The sequence below is a fragment of the Panthera onca genome, chromosome Y (genome assembly GCF_046562875.1).
Source record: "Panthera onca isolate mPanOnc1 chromosome Y, mPanOnc1 haplotype 2, whole genome shotgun sequence".
Classification (NCBI taxonomy): domain Eukaryota; kingdom Metazoa; phylum Chordata; class Mammalia; order Carnivora; family Felidae; genus Panthera; species Panthera onca.
The window spans coordinates 22,850,899-22,865,257 of record NC_138358.1 but is presented as its reverse complement, the minus strand read 5'-3'; positions in this window follow the sequence as shown (position 1 = coordinate 22,865,257).

The window sequence follows — 14,359 nt, the reverse complement described above, 5'->3', positions numbered from 1 at the left end:
TTTCTACTCTGATCTTTATAATTTCTTTCCTTCTGCTGGTTTTAGGTTATGTTTGTATTAAATGTGTAAATTACTTTGGCTAGTGTATATATATATATATTTTAACAGTGTTCTTCCAAACATGATCGTTTTATGATCATGATTTTTTTTTCCATTTCTTTTTGTCCTCTTTAATTTCTTTCATAAGTGTTCTATAGTTTTCAGAACCAATTTTACCTCTTCAGTTAGGTTTATTCTTAAGTATCTTATTATTTTTGGTGCAATTGTAAATGGAATTGATTCCTTGACTTATTTTTATTCTGCTTGATTATTGGTGTAAAGAGATGCAACAGATTTCTGTACACTGATTTTATATTCTGGAACTTTCTGGAATTCATGTATTAGTCTAATATTGTTAGTCTAGCAATATTTTGGTGGAGTCTTTTGGGTTTTCTACACAGGGTATCATGTCATGCAAATAGTGAAGGTTTGACTTCTTTGCTCTTTTGGATGCCCTTTATTTTGTTGTTGCTGTTGTCATCTAATTGCTGAGACTAAGACTTCCAGTACTAAGTTAAATAGTTATGGTGAGAGTGACATCCCTGTATTGTTCCTCACCATAGAGGAAAAGCTCTCAATTTTACCCCTTTGGGGATGATAGTAGTGTGGGTCTTTCATCTATGACCTTATGGTGTTGAGGTATGTTTCATCTTTCAACTTTGTTTAAGGTAATTATCAGAAATGGATGGTATAGGCTTTATTTGTTGTTCCTTTTCTAGCTCCTTTAAGTGTATTGTTAGGTTGTGTGTTTGAGACATTTTTTTGCTACTTGAGGTAGGCCTGTATTGAAATATACTTTGCTCTTAGGATGGCCTTTGCTGCATCCAAAATGTTTGAGACTGTCATGTTTTCATTTTCATTTGCTTCCATGTACTTTTTAATTTCTTCTTTAATTTCCTGGTTAACCCATTCATTCTTTATTAGGATGTTCTTTAACCTCCCATGTATTTGTGGTGTTTCCAAATTTGTGTGTGCGTGCGTGTGTGTGTGTGTGTGTGTGTGTGTGTGGTTGTCTTCAAGATTCATATCTTTGTGATCTGAAAATATGTAGGGAATGATCTCAGCCTTTTTGTATTTGTTGAGGGCTGACTTGTGACCCAGTATGTGATCTATGCTGGAGAATGTTTCATATGAACTAAAAAAGAATATGTATCTGCTGTTTTAGGAGAAATGTTTAAATATGTCTGTTAAGTCTATCTATTCCAGAGTGTCACTCAAAGCCATTGTTTACTTGTTGATTTTCTGTTGGATGATCTGTGCGTCACTGTAAGTGGGGTGTTAAAGTCCCTTGCTGTTGGATTATTATCAATGAGTTTCTTAATGTTTGTTATTAATTGATTTCTAACTTTGTATGTTTCAAGTTGAGGGCATAAATATTTACAGTTGTTAGATCTTCTTGATGGATATACCCCTTAATTATGATGCAGTGTTCTTCATCTCTTACAGTCATGGGTTTAGAATGTAGTTAGTCTGATACTGTAGTTAGCCAATACTCATATTGGGCTCATCTCCTTAACCCACTTATATTTGACAGCTTAATATTCCTAGACCAGGATATTTCTATTAGCAATAATGACACTGAGTTCATAGGAGGAGCGAATCTTAACCTGCCCTTCCAAACTGAACAAGAGCATTGACTTTATATGCCCAGACCTCAAAGGTGGCTTACTCCAGCTCCTCCTATGTCTGTTACCAGACCCAGCAATTTATCTGCTTGTCTCAAACTAAGAATCAACTTGCTTTTACATGTACAGCCCAAAATCTCCATAAGGCCAGACAATTATATCTTTGTCTCAGCCACAAATTTTGAAATACCTTAAAAAACAAACATATCTCACACTCCTAATGTTATAGCTTGCTCTAGTCTCAAGTATTCAGATCACCCCTGGAATAATATTCTTTGGACAACCTGTTACATAGAGACTGAGCATAATCTTCACTGGGGCAATTGAGATATTATTGATAGGGGTCCTAAATGACATCTTGAAACAAAATATTCAAATAAAAACATATCTTTTGACCAATCTAGTAGGGTGAATATTTTTGGAAAGACAGAGACTTTTCCAGCCCCATAATTTCTACACATACAGGGAAATTAAAAGGACCTTGACTTGTTAATCTTTGGAAGCTAGGCCTTTCCTTCTTCACCCATACTGTTAGCCATGGTGAAATTTATGTAAATCAACATATTAATGTAACTTGGGCCTCCCTACACAATGATCAAGTTGCATGGACCACTCTTTGTGTACCTTCTCCCTAAGTTCTCTTTGCTGATTCTACCTTACCAGATCAAGTAAATAGAAAATAATTATAACATCTCTAACTCCCATGGCTGGTTCATGTCTTGCATAAATAATGATAACATTACCCAATTAAATATCTCTTTACTAGTACTTAGATAGTGTGTCTTGGCTTGCATTCCTGTTAATATCTCTGATCCCTACATGTATCCATCAGGACTAGGCGCTTTTTCCAAACTTATTCAACACTGGTACTCAACTCCAAGGCAAAAAAAAAGATTTGTTAATTATGGGCATCTTAGCAGCAGTATGTGTTATTTTTCTGCACTGTCACTGGAATCAGTCTATGTCATATACTACCCAAACAGCCTTTGTCCTTAATAAATTTATGGTCAACACCACCAAAGAATTAATAAGCCAAATTTCCATTGATAGACAAGTTTCGGCCCAGCTAGAAGCTCTTGAGGCTGCAGTGGAATTTATTGGGAAAAGACAGGAGGCCTTGATCCTCCACTCTAAACTGGCCTGTGACCCTAACTGCCAACATATTTTGTGACTGGCATTCCCTTTTATCACTCCCAATCTTGGGATGCTGTCCAGACACGACTTCATAGTGTTTTTTCTTCCAACTTCTCTAACAATGTAAAAAATTTAGATGTGACATTGCATCAACAGCTACAATATGCAGAAGACCAACTTAGAAATGAATGGGTTGATTGCTGGGCAATGTGGCATCACCTAAATCCTATCTCAATCATAGCCAGCACCCATTGCAAATTCTGGATAACTCTTTGAAGTGGAATGCTTTTGCTGTGTCTCTGTTTATGTTTTTGCAGAATCACCCTCCAAGCCACCCGACAGCAAAAGAAGAACCAGGAACTGGTCATGAGAGTACTTGAACACAACACTAGAAGAACCAAGGAAAAAAAGAGGGGATGGGGAGGGGGACTGTGGGGAATAAGTTTAAAAATTCTCTGAGCTTGCACCAATGGGTTAACAAGGCTTAGGGCTGAAAGCCACCACAGGGCAAAAGCACCCAGGATTAATCATTAAGTAAAACAAAGCATAGAACAGAAAGCCACTATAGGACAAAAGCCCCCAGAGCTAATTAGCATAAAAATGCCCTTTTAACCCTGATTATCTTTATCTGTCTTAGCCCCTCGAAAAGTTAAGATAAACAGACATGCTGCCTGAAGCCTGCAGTAAATGGCCATCTGCTGGACACCAGAATTTTGATTTGTCTTGACTGTAACCACCACCCCCCCTTCTCTCACACACGAGTTAATGATCACTGTTTTATTGTCTCTTTCTGCACGTCCTTCATGTATGTAAGCGTTCTGATCATCATAGACATGGAGAAAGGACGCTTACTTGGGGCTCTTGTGTCCTTCTGGACAATAGCTTCTTTCTGTTCAATTCTGTGTATGCTCTCTTGTTGGACAAAAGAGAGAACTCCAGACTCAAAGTCTGTGACCTCTTACTACTTACATATCTTACTATTACATTACTAAAGATATATTTACATCAGTTCCTTATACTCAGTATATCAAAAACCTACTAAGTGACATAACATAATAGAACATACTGTTATGCCCAGAATTCATGATCCCCAAAGACCACCAGGGAGCTGAGTCCGATGCAAAAGTAAAGAGCCTTTATTCGAGATAGCTCGAGCTCAATCTCCTACCTGCACTGATGCAGTGGTGAGATACTGGAGAGAGCCAGCTAGTTTCAAAAGCACAAAGGTTTTATCGGGGTCTAGGGGCAGTTGGTGAGGTAATGGCTGTGGCCTTAGCCGACTGGCTGGGGAAGGGTCGTGGCCTCAGCCAAGTGGCTGGGGAAGGGTCAGAGTCCTGTTAGGCAGGTTGCCTGGCGTGTTTTGATTGGGAAGTTTGAACGGGTGAGTGGGAGGTTAATCAAGAGGGAGGAGGCATGGTCTGAGGTTTCTGCGGTTTTCCTGGAAAGGGGGCCATGTCTGGGACATAGTCACTCAAGATGCAGTCCGCTGGGGTAGGTCTGCTCTTACAATACCAAAGGGCAAAGAAAAAGTTTGTTTTTGGAATTTCTAGATTACCCTTTATGTACTGTCAGACATTGCTCTAAGTACTTTACATGCATTGTTTCATTTACTCTTTAAAAGTCACCCAAAACCAGGGTACCCAGGTGGCTCAGTCAGTTAAGTGTCCAACTCTTGGTTTTGGCTTTGGTGATGATCCTACAGTTCATGAATTCGAGCCCCACATTTGGCTCCATACTCACAGTGCAGAGCTTTCTTCGTATATACTCTTTCTCCCTCTCTCTCTGCTCCTCCCCTGCTCCTGCTCACATTCTCTCTCTCCCCTCACAATAAATAAACTTTTAAAAATAGTAAAAAATATATAAAAGTCACCAAAAGAATATGAGAAGATTATTTCTTCTTGCCCCAGCTTTAGGATATAATTGACATATAACATTGCATAAGTGTACAATATGATGATTTATACATGTATATATTACAGAATGTTTGCCACAGTAAGGTTGGGTAACACATTTTCATCACAGATAATTCCATTATTTTGTTGTTGTTATGTTGAGAACATTTTAAAATCTACTTTCTTACCAACTTTCAAGTATACAATAGAGTTTTGTTAATATAATCACCCTACTATACACTAGATCCCCAGCAGTTATTCTTTTTATAACTAGAACTTTATGCTTATTGACAAAAATCTCCTCATTACACCCGACCCCAAGTCCTGGCATCCACCTATCTATTCTCTGTAGTTTGGCATTTTTAGATTCCATATACAAGTGAAATCACATAGTATTTCTCTGTATGACTTAGCATAATACCCCCAAGGTCCATGAATGCTGTTGCAAGTGGCAGGATATCTTTTTTTTTAATTGAGCAAATATAGCTGAATATACAAATTACACACACACACACACACACACACACACACTATATGTATATTTTATTATTCTTTGATGGATATTTAGGTTATCTTTGTATCTTGGCTATAGGGAATAATGTTGCAAGGAACATGGGGTGCATATATCTCTCAATAGTGATTTCATTCCCTTGAGATAGTTAGCCAGAAGTGGGATTGGTAAATCATAAGGTAGTTTATTTTTAATTTTGTGTGGAAACTCCATACTGTTCTTCATAGTGGCTATGCTAATTTATAATCCCATCAATACAGCAGAGTGTTTCTTCCTCCATGTTATCACCAGCACTTATCTCTTGGCGTGTTGACAAAAACCATCCTGACAGCTGTGAGGTGTTATGTTATTGTGGTGATTGCATTTTCCGGATAATGAATGCCATTGAGCATCTTTTCATGTGTTTTTTGGCCACTTGTATATCTTTGAAAGTAACAATTTGGGTTCTTTGCCTATTTATTCATCAGATTATTTTTTTTTTTTTTTGTTTTTGAATTATATGAGCTTATTATAAATTTTGGATCTCAGCCCCTTATCAGATTTGTCGTTGGTAAATATTGTCTTTCATTGCATGTACTGCATTTTTATTTATTATTTCCTTTGCTGCCTATAAGCTTTGTAGTTTGATGTAATCACCTGTGTTTAATTTTGCTTTTGTTGCCTTCGTCTTTGATCTTATATCCAAAAAACCATTGCCAAGACTATGTCAAGGAGATTTACCCTATGTTTTCTTATAGGATTTTAATCGTTTTAGGCCTTTTATGGTTAAATGTAAAATAGAAGCCAAAAGCTTATGTAAACATCTTATAGATATAACAATCTTTTTCAGCCTGAAAATTAAACTTTAGTCACTCAAAAAAAAAATTTACCATGCATTCCTTACCTTACCGCCTCCCCCCTCCCCTACACATGTTTTGGTTGCCAGAATTTAAACTGGATATCCATTAATAAACTGTAGCTATGGCTATTTTAAAACTTCTGGTCTTTAATCTTTATATTACAGTAAGTGATAACACAATGCCATTACAATATTGGAGAATTTAAAAATTTACCATATACTTACCTTTACCAATGTGTCTTATATTTTACATGTTTTCATGTCACTAATTAACATCTTTTATTTCAGTTTGTATATTTCTTCCTGCATTTCTTTTTTTTTTAATGTTTATTTATTTTTGAAAGAGAGAGAGACAGAGCATGAGTCAGGGAGAGGCAGAGACAGAGGAAGAGACACAGAATCTGAAGCAGGCTCCAGGCTCTGAGCTGTCGGCACAGAGCCCCACGTGGGGCGGGAACTTGGCACCAATGATAATCACGACCTGAGCCAAGCTGGACGCCCAAATGACTGAGCCATGCAGGGCCCCTCTTCCTGCATTTCTTGTAAGTCAGATCTACTTAATGAATTCTCTCAGCTTTTGTTTGTCTTAGAAAGTCTTTATCCCTCCTCCATTTCTAAGGGCAGCTTTGCCGATAAAATATTCTTGGGTTGAGCTTTTTCTTTCTTTCCTTCAGAGCTTTCAATACATCATTCCCCTCTCTCCTGGTTGTAAGGTTTTGGCTAAGAAACTTACTGATAGTTGTGTGGGGGTTCCTGTGTAAGTAACAATCTTCTATTCTCTGACTGCTTTCAAACTTTTCTTTTTGTTTTAGCTTTTGACAGTTTTACTATAATGTGTTTTGGGGGATTTAGTTGAATTCCTTTATGGACCTATCAGCTTCATGAATTTGGATGTCAAATCTCTCCCAGTTTTGGGAAGTCATTAGCCATTATTTCTTTAAATAAGCTTGCTACCTTTTCTCCCTCTCTTCTCCTTCTGGAATTCCAATAAAGCATACATTATTTATAGTGATTGTGTCACATAAATTCCATAAGCTTTCTTCATTCCTTTCATTCATTTTCCTCTTTGTTCCCTGACTAAATAATTTCAAATGATATGTTCAACTTCACAGATTCTGTCTTTCACCTGGTTCAGTCTGATTTTGAAGCTCCTATTAATTTCTTTAGTTCAAGTCATTGTATTTTTTAGCTCCAAAATTTCTGTTGAATTCTTTTAATTTTTTTTCTCTTCGTTGAACCTTGTACTTTGTTCTTTTTTACTTTACTGATTTTATTAAGTGATATGTTCTTTTGTACCCATCTGATCATCTTTACAATTATTGTGTATCTTTATAAAGCAATTCATGTGTCTCCAATTATTTAAGGTCAGCTAGTGGAATGTGCTGTGTTTCTTTGGTGATGTCTTGTTTCCCTGATTCTTTGTAATCTTTGTAGCCTTTTGTAGTGTCTGTGTATATTAAGAAGCAGTCTCTTCTTCTGGGATTAGGGACTAACTTGGAAAGGAAAGAGCTTCACCTATGCATATTTTGGGGAGGAGGGACACATGCTCGAACATGTTGTGACCCTCAGCTTAGTGATGCAGGTGCCAACTGTGGGGGTATTTATGGTCCTGTTTGGGCATGACATGTTGCTAGCTGAGACTTCTGAGATCCACACCATCAATATCTGCATGATCCTAGTTAGAACTGCTGGGTTCCACAGTGACTTCAAGGACTGTTGGTGTCCTTAGTGGCATCTCCAGGCCCAATAGATAGGAAGGAGAGTAGGAAATTTTGATAGCCATAATCTAGTGTCCTCATGTTTGACTGCAGGGACTATCTTCAAGTATCTGAGCTGTAAAAAAGGAAGAGATAGGTTAGATCTTAAAGGATAAGATTAGTTTATGTAGATTAATTGATTTGATATGAGGTAGGCATATATAGGGCAGACAAAAGACTATACTAGGGGATGATGGTTCTATTTACTGAGAGAGAGTATTCAGGGTAAGTGCACACTGGTGATGAAATGACAAGCTCATTTTTTTAACCTCCAGAATCAGCATAAGAGAATCGGACTCAGAATCCAGAATTAGAATCAGAGGATAAGATTACTTCAGTAAAATGTTTATAGTTAAAAGAAAAAATAGAATAGTGTTAAAAGAGATTGTCAGGGTGGATCAAAAAAAGATGCAACTACATAATGTGTACAAGAAATCCTCTTTAAATAAAGTCACATATTGTCTGAGAATATATGAATAGAGAAAAATATACTATGATAATATTAACCAAAGCAAAAGCAGGGGGAGCTACATTAATTTCAAACAGAGCAGACTTTAAAGCAAGGATAGCATGGATAAAGAAGGATATTACAGGGGGCCTGTGTGGCTCAGTCGGTTAAGCAACTGACTTTGGCTCAGTGATCTTGTGGTTCATGAGGTTGAGCCCTGCATCCAGCTCTTCACTGACAGTTCAGAGCCTGGAGCCTGCTTCAGATTCTGTGTCTCCCCTCTCTCTCTGACCCTCCCTTGCTCATGCTTTCTGTCTCTCAAAAGCTGAATAACTGTTAAAAAAACCATATTTTTAATAATAAGAAATAAAAATAAAAAAAGGATATTGCATAATAAAATGGGTTTATTAACTTAAATTGAATACAGATGATATCTAGTTGTAAAGGTGGGATGCGCTGAGTTCAGGGTCCTCCAACTCCACCAGCTCCCTAAGTGAAGTCATTGTTATGCTGAAAGTAACAAGATTAATCCAGAATTTCTGCTTATTAAGCTATCACTGAAGTATGAATTTGAAAGAATGGCCATTTTCAGAGAAACAAAATTACTCAGATGCTCTTACTGAAAGACCTATCACTATATATATTTCTGTAAGAGGTTAACTTGAATGTATAATGAATTAAGATTGAAGAAAGAATCATTTTTTAATGGAAAATGGAAATGGGAAAATATTCATAATGTGAAATTTTAAAAAAATTAACATGGATCTAAAATAAAGGAAAACTAAAATATTGAGCAAAACAATAGACAAGTGTACAGGAGCAGAAAAGAATAAACTATTCTTATATTGCTCTAACTAGAAATATTAATTTCATTTTAATTTTATAGAACAAAATATGAAAATTAAATGTTGAGAAATGGTTAAGGAATAGAATCTGTAGCTTCTCAACCATTAGTTATAAAGGGGAAAAAATCATGATCAATACAAAAGAAGCAAAGTATTTTTAAAGGAAGTATAGAAATAAAGTATTTAAAGTACAAAATAATAAACCATAAATAAACCTAAATAGTATTGTTTCTGCCATAATATGCCATGTATGTTCCTAAAATGTCTCACATTCTATGAAACCACACACTAAAAATGAGACAGTTTATAGGAAATAAAAGAAATGGAATGATGATAATATTTAGGCATATTCTGTGACAGCCTATCACTTTCAGTGAGAGTGATAATCAGGAATGGAGGAGAACCTAATCTATAAACATGTAAGTGCTTAAATCTGGATGACACACTGCTTTTAGTAAAACCAATTTGTACTTGCTGGTACATCCAATGACATATTTTTTAATGTCATTTAATTTTATTCTATTAATGATTTAGTGAAATGTGCCTCTTCTTTACAACACTGTAACCCATACAGCAGTTCCTTGTCTTCCTCTCCTCCAGGGTGGTAGCTATTTATCAAGTGGCAGGGGACTATCTCTGAATTTAACAATCTATTTTCAAGGTCTTCTCTGTAAATTTGGTTGTTTGATGGGATTCTTGACTTCTGTAGAGAGTTATCAACTAGAACAGTTGAGTACACAGATTTCTAAATGGGAAAGTAGGGGATTATAGGGAATGGGATAATATGAATCGAAGAACTAGAGCCTAAAAAAGTTTCCTGCAGATGGTAACTTCCCCCATGCTTCTAGAGTCCACTTTTCCTTCTGTTTATTTGAGTTAATTTCTCTGGTTCTTTTCATTTCTTTCCTTTTAGCAAGTTTGACATACTTTTCCCTTCCCAAATCCTTTTGCTCCTGCATAAGATTTAAATTCCCAGCTAGAGAGCTAAATTATCCAGTAGCCAAGACAAACTGTAGTTGTAACCATAAACTTGTCTTTGCGTTAGCCTTCAAGAAAGTGCCTATAAGAAATTTTTTAAGAAAAATTAACTTCTGTAAATTGATAAATTTATTTTAGCTGATTATGTTTTTGGAAAAGCATGTCTGTGATTTTCTGACTGCTCATTAAAGATCATGCTCCAAATAAAAAGTACTGCTACCAAACAGTTACTAGTTTCAGACAGTGAAAATTAGTGCTTTAAAAAAATTTTTTTTAATCTTTATTTTTGAGAGAGAGACAGAGCATGAACATGGGAGGGGCAGAGACAGGAGAAGACAAAGACTCTGAAGCAGGCTTCAGGCTATGAGCTGTCAGCACAGGCTCTGATGTGGGGCTCAAACTCACAAACCGTGATATGACCTGAGCTGAAGTCGGACGCTCAACCAACTGAGCCACCCAAGCGCCCTGAAAATTAGTGCTTTTTACTGGATATTGTGAAACTGGCTAATTTATATAGCAGAATGGATTTGGATTTGAACTCTTTAAGTCTTATTCTTTAACATGGAATTTCATGCCTTCTGGTATTTCTAGCAGTCAAGCAGTTGTTTATTTTGGCAAGACATCACAATTCAATTCAGCTTCAAGATTCATGCCATCCTATTTCCATTAAAATAATGATATTTCTTCCTCCAATATTTCCTTGCTTTATGTTCAACCTCGCTCTTTCCATGTAAATACTCAAAGATACTTTAAACATAAGATGCTTCTGTCTTAAGTGCATGCACATGGTGCGCGCGTGCGCGCGCGCGCGCGCGCACACACACACACACACACACACACACACACACACACACAGCCTTGGCAGACCATGATAGTCACCTCTAGTTATAACATTTCAAAAGAACAGACTAACCTTAGTATATCTATTTGTCACTTCTTAAAGACTTGTAAGCCTATTTCATTGAAACTTTCTATTACTATTCTGAAATGAGTTTTTTTCATTAAAATATTTCAAATGTTAATTTATTTTTTGAGAGAGACAGAGAGAGACAGAGAGAGACAGAGCGCCAGCAGGGGAGGGGCAGAGAGAGAGGGAGACACAGAATCTGAAGCAGGCTCCAGGCTTTGAGCTGTCAGCACAGAGCCAGACGCAGGGCTGGAACCCATGAACCGCAAGACCGTGACCTGAACTGAAGTCGGGCACTTAACCAAATGATCCACCCAGGCGCCCCTGAAATGAGTTTTATCAAAGTGACCAAGTGACTTTTTTTTTCTGCTCAATCCAATAAATTCTTTCCAGTCCTTTAGCATCTAATAGTGGGTTCCTTATTTAGCTTGAGCCCCCACTTACACTTTGATTATAAATTTTTGGGCCCTTGCATAGGCCCATTTTGTTCCAAAACTCTGTCTTTTCCACTCAGTTTTACTTCACTTTACAAGGTCCTAGCCTGGACCAATGAACTGAGATTGAGCTATATTGCATAGGGCAAGGAGGTTTGATTCATAATTCTGCCATGGCTATTGGTAAGTTTTTTAGTAGTCTTTTTCTATTTGTGTTATTCCCAGTGAGGGGAACACTACTCTTGATCATTCACATAAGTAGTGACTCAGTAGTTTCACTGTAGTGTGCTTCAATAATCAGGAGTAGCCAATTTCCAACCACAGTAATTAATAGAATCTGAGTGTCTGTGTCTAGACAAGTCTTGGAATACTATTCCTAAGTGTGGGAGATCAATGAGAACAGGAATCCTTGCCACAAAGGAAGTAGTAAATGGTAAGGGCATATGGATATCCCAGGAATAAAGGAGTTGTTCATATTATGATGTAGGAACCAAGGCCTTACCTTACCTGGATTACATGTTTGGATTTCAATTATTCTATTCCAGGTGGCATTTGGCCTGTTGCTCTATGAAGTTTGTTGAATTTCAATTTATAATTACCTAGGGTCTGGTAAATATATTGTAGTAATTATTTCTTTTTCTTGGCTAGATATGCAAGCAAACATACAAGTTGAATTGTTTACGTATGCATTGTCTACATAGTTGCAAGTGGAAACTTTTCTGGTCTCATTTGGTGAAAGCAGAATTGCCCAGAAGTTGTTAACATGGGGATCTGTTGAGGGAGGTCATATCTAGTGTTCAGTGAAGACTGGGGACAGTGACATCTGTATGGGATACCTAACAATGGTGTTAAAATGAGTATGTTTTGACCTAATACTTGTAATAAGAAAGGCAAAATAAAACCAAAATTAAAAACACTAAGTAAGACTGTCTTAGGGGTGAATTAATAGTAAAAAGGCAAAATGTGTATTGAAAATGAGAAGAAAGGGATGCCTGGGTGGCTCAGGCAGTTGAGCATCTGACTTTGACTCAGGTCATGATCTCACACCTCATGATTTCGAGCCCTGCATCAGGCTCTGTGTTGACGGCTCAGAACCTGAAGCCTCCTACCAATTTGGTGTCTCTGTCTCTCTCTCTCTGCCCTTCCCCTCTTGTGTTCTGTCTCTCTCTCAAAAGTAAATAAGTGTTAAAAAAATAAAAAGAGAAAGAAAATGAGAAGAATAATCATTATAAGCAAGTAGATTAAAAAAAAGGCAGGAATTAAAGGTCTTGGTATCATGTCTTGGGCAGAAGCTATCCATTATCCATCGTCACCTGCTTAGTATATTATCCACTTCTAAAGGATCTCTGAGAATTCTCAGTTTGAGGTGGCCTATTCAAGTAGGGGGATATTTGTGTGGAATTTTGAACTTCTTCTTTTGTTGTGACATATTAACCCAAGGGTTATCTCCATGGGATTTCACTGCTTTTATTTTTATTAACAGGATCTTAGAGGAGGTTCAAGAATGGTTTTTGTATGAAATCTCTTCCAATACCCTAGTTGAAGATTATGAAGACATGATTTAGGAAGGTGTTATAGGAGGGCTGCCTTGGTGACTTGGAGTAGTACATGAATCTCTGGCAATATGTTGTCATGTGCATATGCAGGAGGACTAAATCTAGTATTGGAGGTGAAATTCTTAGATACATGAGCCTTCCAGTTACCACTTTGTAGAGATTAACTCATGTGTCCTCAAGGGAGTGGGCTATTTGGTTACAAGGGGTAGTGTGAGTCCTTTTGCCCAGTGGAGTTTAAGGACTATTGAACATTTTTTCAATTTTATTACAAGGGTGCCACTGGTACTTTCAACCTTTATGGAAGGTTGTATATGGTAAGGCCAGTGTGATTTTAGTAAGAGATAATGTAATGCTTCCTATAGCATACTTTATAAAGTATGTACCTTGATTAGGTGGTATAAAATTTGGGATGGCCCAGGTTGGAAACAGTAACACAAAGACAACAAAAGAGAGTAAAAGCAATAGCCTGATTCTACCAAGGATGCCAAGCAAATCAGAACCAATACAAACTGATGTACCAAACTGAGAATAAAAAGCTGAGGAGCTAAATAATCCATGAATGACCATAAGAAGCTTTGGGCAAGGAAATGCTTCAAACAACCCTGGAGATAGGAATGCTCTAACTAAAATATAATCAATAATAGAGGGTAGAAGCTGGGTAAGACCCATATGAAGGTGTATGTATGCAAAGGGCCCTTGTAGTTTTGGTTTCTGGCCAAAACCCAGGTTTTCTTGTCTCCTTTACAGTTTTTCCAGGATTCTGTTTTGACAGGTGATCTATGACTCAAACATAACCTCAGCTATATTTTACTTTCCCCACCAGTATTGATTTGATATAATCAGTTTGACTATGACAAATGCATAGTTTGTGATGGCTGTAAGATCCTGAACAAATTGATATCCTTGCCTTTTTTGTTTACAGTTGGAAGGAGGGATACAAGGCCTAGTGTAAGGACATGAGAAGGCCTTTGTCTATAAGGTTTTCTACTATAAATTTAAGCCCATCTTTTGCTCTGGCTTCGGGAGATACTGGGGGAAATTAAGGTAATGGTTTGATAGTATCTTATTTCAACTTTTATAGATTCTGTTCCAATTATTTTTCTTATGTTAGTGGAATTTTTAGCTTTTTGACTGTCAGGTACAATGTCAGTACCATTATCTGAGTTATGCATCAAATAGTGGGAAAAGCAAAGGTATATAAACACCACACACAATTTGATTATGAATAAAGACATTCCTGGAATCCCAAAAATAGTCCTTCTAATTTAAGATTAGCATTTAAGATTCACAATTTCATTCTCAAAGAAAATCTCTCCTTGTTATATTTATAGCTGTTGTACCACAGAAGAGGACGGAATGTTTTCCAGTTAAGTGTCAAAGGGATGAGAGAGAACA